This window comes from Dermacentor variabilis, chromosome 3 (genome assembly GCF_050947875.1).
Source record: "Dermacentor variabilis isolate Ectoservices chromosome 3, ASM5094787v1, whole genome shotgun sequence".
NCBI lineage: Eukaryota > Metazoa > Arthropoda > Arachnida > Ixodida > Ixodidae > Dermacentor > Dermacentor variabilis.
This window is the reverse complement of record NC_134570.1, coordinates 73,019,709-73,024,468: the sequence shown is the minus strand read 5'-3', so window position 1 is coordinate 73,024,468 and position 4,760 is coordinate 73,019,709. Positions and strand designations below refer to the sequence as shown.

Below are 4,760 nucleotides of genomic sequence, written 5' to 3'. Positions count from 1 at the left end.
CTAAGCACAAGGAGGGGAGCCTGAAATATTGGACTAGCGCGAGCTTATAGTTTGACGACTAGGAAAGTTAACAACCGTGACACAACTGCATGCTACCGAGGTAATGCGTGTTAGGCATTACAAAAGAAAATAAAAATATATGACCGTCACACATGGCGCTGTATCGCCAAGATGGATTAGGGTTTACGTAACACCGTAGAGAGATAAGCTCAAGGAATTGCTCAGAAATCGACGAACTACGGCATGGTGTGCCCCGATGCTTCTGGGGAAGCGTGCATTGCGAGCGACCGGCGTAAGTTCTCACGGCACAGTTGAAAACGCACAATCCGTCGTGATCTGATTATCAGGATCACCACGTCTTCGGCCTTTGGATTGTTACGCAACTTAAGTGCAGCACCAGAAGCGACCAAGTAATACCCAGCTGCCAGAGGTGCACAGAAAGTAAAGCATGTGTTTGTATCAGTTCTTGTTCGACGCGCTTGTTGCCGGGGCCTTGCACAGCGCTAAGCAAGCTGTATAACGATAATGGTGTTTGATCTTGTTGGATGCAAGAAAGGTTTCCAGCAGACAAAAAAATATCATGGGCCATTTCACTATTTGAAGGCGGATGACCATGGAAGCTGCGGGTTTAGCACACAACACAGAGGTGACGCAGAAATTTGTACAAAGGCGGGAACTCATTCACAGGGATTTTTTATACATTGGCGTGGACGACGGGACAACCTTCCCGCGGAGCCGGAAGAAACTAGACATGCGTGACGTTTCGATGGGAACGCCACCATGGGAACGCGGAAAGAAAGAAAATGAGATGCAGAAGTGCCTGGAACCAAAACAAAGAGAGGTCGTGCGGACGTAGACATGGCCGACGCGGGTCAAAGTTTAGTATCTGTTCTTATCTGCTTAATTTCTGATACGGGTTGCAAGTATTTGAACCTAGGACATTACACTTACTTTTGCAAGTTGGCGTAGTGCTTGAAGCCTGTTTCACCTCCGCCGCGGGTCGGCCTGGTATTACACTATCTTCGAGATCAGCCCGCGGTTTTTGCTCGCGCAGAAAATAGAATGCCCGGAACCTAGCCATAAACAGCTTCGCTGTAAAATTGAGCAGATCCTGCGCATTGTGGGAATCAACGTTATGCGAAACATTTTGGAGGCTATGCAGCATAGTTTGACGTTCCGCAAAGTGTTGCCAGGTTGACCAACGAGTTTCTGTAAATCCAGTATTTGTGTGTGTGACGCGAGTACAGTGAACTGGAAAAACACGAGTGCGTGCTTGCGATGAAAGCAGCAAGACGACGAGGGTGGTTAACGACGACTGCATGATTCCTAAGAATGGATCACATTGATGTGAAGGAGCTGCATTGAGGCGCAAGATGGGTAAGAAGCACAGGAACTAAATTCTTACTGACAGCATCAACGGGTGACTTGACGGCGATACTGTAGTGCAACCTGAAGCCCGTTTCCTTTTATATCCATTCGGACGAGTGGCAGGGCGCGGCTTCTCGCTTCGGCCTAGCTATGATCACGCTATAATAGCGGAATTCGATGTAGCGTTGTCGTAATCGGACACTACGTGCACCAGGAAAGGGCACGTCTCTATGTCTGATTAAGCGCCCTTGCAACGATGAGATGAAGCATCAAAGTATAGAAGGAGCTCTGGGAGGAACGAGGAGGGCGGATAGCTCCTGTCTTGCGCTCGGAAATCAACGCTCCTGGGAAATTTCCTTTTTTCACTCGCTGTTCCAACGGATGCGACCGCCACCCGGTGTTCTTCTGCTGCCGAGGCACGGAGATCTTCTTACGCGGGCCATCTAGCTTGAGCGGAGATGGCACCCGAGAATCAGAGGTGAGAGTCGGACTATGAGGCTGGTTTCCCGATGCAAAGGCCTTCACGAAATCACGAACACGAGCGTACAGTCGTCTGCCCAAGTTAATAGACAGCTTCCATCCTCTCTCTCCCTGTCATGTTTGTTTTTCCTCTTTCCCATTCCCCCGGTGTAGGGTAGCCAACCGGACGTTAATCTGGTTAACCTCCCTGCCTTTTGCAGTTCTCTTTCCTTCCTTCCTGGTCCACTTGGACAGTTAAGTTGTTGTCATGGTAATCTCACGCTGTGCATGCATTTCATGAATTGCTCTCATTCTTGCCATTCATGTCATTATATTTATGGAAATCAAGTTATGGTTTGACATGCATATCATGGTATTTATGCCAATCATTTTAGGACATACAAGACATGACGCCAATAATCTCACACATGCATGTCGTGACACGCATATCCAGAATATATCCAGTTAAAGAAATGCATGTCATGTAAATCCATTCATTATAGTTACCTCAGGTAGGGCATTCATGTCATGGCATGGCATGTATAATATGAATAACTTGCCATGCAGGGCATGATGTGATTGTCAGGAATGTTATGCTGTCGTGGTCATTTCGGTAACTGGATATGTTTCACGATGTGCGTGGTCAAATATGCCTGCATGACATGACAAGAATCTCATAGAATGACACGCTCATGTATGTCTTGTCACTAACGTCATCATATACGCATGCCATTCATGTGATGACATTCATGTTATCGTTTATGTTAGGTCATGACCGCATGTCATATCATTCGTATCCGGATATATATATCAAGTTAAAGGAAAGACACGCAACATCATGTGATTCATATCGTTTATATCATGACATACATGACCTTCGTTCTGTGATGGACATAAAGTAAGGCTGTTGTTGCTAATCATGATAGATGTCATGACAAACATGTGATTCATTGATCTGATGACATGACATTCGCTTATACGTTTTATTATTAATGACATGAGGCGCAAGACATGTCTTGAAATCCATGAAACTTATGTCATGTCATTCACGTCAGGTAATGCATGCATTTCATTCATATAGTTAGATATACTCACTTAAAGAAACGATAATGACGGCAACACGTCCTTTGTACCATTTATGCCGTGACATACATGCGACATCCAATATGTCTTGTATTGCTGTCATTCATGTCATGCATGCATGCAGGCCACGCCGCCCTGTTCCCATTCCGATATAGATAGATAGATAGATAGATAGATAGATAGATAGATAGATAGATAGATAGATAGATAGATAGATAGATAGATAGATAGATAGATAGATAGATAGATAGATAGATAGATAGATAGATAGATAGATAGATAGATAGATAGATAGATAGATAGATAGATAGATAGATAGATAGATAGATAGATAGATAGATAGATAGATAGATAGATAGATAGATAGATAGATAGATAGATAGATAGATAGATAGATAGATAGATAGATAGATAGATAGATAGATAGATAGATAGATAGATAGATAGATAGATAGATAGATAGATAGATTTGAAACGCCAGAGCTCAAAGAAAACTTCGCATTACAAACTGATGTGGGCAGCAGAGATGACGACACAAGACCAACAGCGGCACCTGAAATATAGAGATAGAAATTTTAATTATATCTGGATAGGTTGACATAGCAATATGTCTGTCTTGCTACTACAGCTTATATGATGGGGGATGAACGAGAGGGAGTGATATAAAAACAAAACAAAATCGAAGGGCACACTTACTAACACATACACTAATACAGATGCACTAACGAAGGAGTTACTGCAAATTCGACTGGTTCTATGCCGTGCTACAACTCGGTTGGCAGCGATGCGGAGCCGTTTCAAGATTGGCGCCTCCTCCAGCCGGACATATTAATTAGTCCTAGAGCACTGGGAGATGTCACGTGATCGAGTTAATGTCTCACCTCAGCCGTGCTCTGAGCTAAAGTATGCGAGCGTCTCCCAACGTTGTGAGCTGACGTGTGGGGCTGTGAATGAACACGGTGAATGCGTTTTGAGTGCTCAGTTTTGACCGAATGGCTTGCCTTTGCGCTGTTTGACCTTTAAAATATATTTAATTGTCTATGAGTTAACTTTGAGTACATTTTCATGTGACTTTTTTCATACCTGTTGCCTTCTAAATTCAAATTTCTAATTGCAAAGAAGTAGCCTGCGCGAATAAAAGCGCTGATATCTCCTAAACAACATGCATGAAAAAAGAAGCGCTGATGTCATGTCATTCGAGTAGCCATCTTTAATGTTTGCGCTGTTCCCACGCCTTGTCTTGCACGAGAAAATACTAACGCACAGTTTAGGCATGTTTTAACCCGATACGTTGCTCCCCTCTTGCGTTGTCGTTAATAATGGTCTTTGGCGATCCTGTGGCAACCCACTGGTGATGAGTGACGCATGGTGTTCAGGATAGTTTTAGCCACCTTCAGCTCTTTTCACCATTCGCTTGTATTTTTACATTTGGCAGCCGTCGAAATGCGACCACCGTTGCTGAAAGTCAAACCGGCGACCTTGCTCCGCAGCAGAGCACCACATATCCACTCAGTAATCGTTGCAGACATATTGCCAAGGACAACTGTGGTCGTACTACAATATTGTCCTCCCGTGACCTGTTTGTCTTTGACGTGTTATGAGGGTATACAACTGATTAAGCAGTGGTGAGCTTGAGATTCCTTAAAGCTGATTTTTTTTTATTTTAAGTTCTATGTTGTACTTCTCCTGCCGATATCCGTCGCCGTGATATCTGTCGATGCAAGGTGGTTTTTTTATTGTTAAGGCGTTTTCTTTTTGTAGCCTGAAAAAAAGCACATTGTAAATCTGAAGGGTGCGAAAGACGTGAGGTTCAACGTAATTCGGAGCATTAGGTTGTTTGTTTGACACAT

General features: G+C 43.8%; 1 non-coding gene across 1 annotated transcript; it reads left to right on the top strand.

The window, feature by feature from the left end:
- The first annotated feature begins 858 nt into the window (after window positions 1-858).
- LOC142576954 (U2 spliceosomal RNA) lies at window positions 859-1,042 on the top strand. The gene has a single exon (XR_012827034.1). It is a non-coding gene; the product is annotated as a U2 spliceosomal RNA (small nuclear RNA).
- Window positions 1,043-4,760: the final 3,718 nt, after the last annotated feature.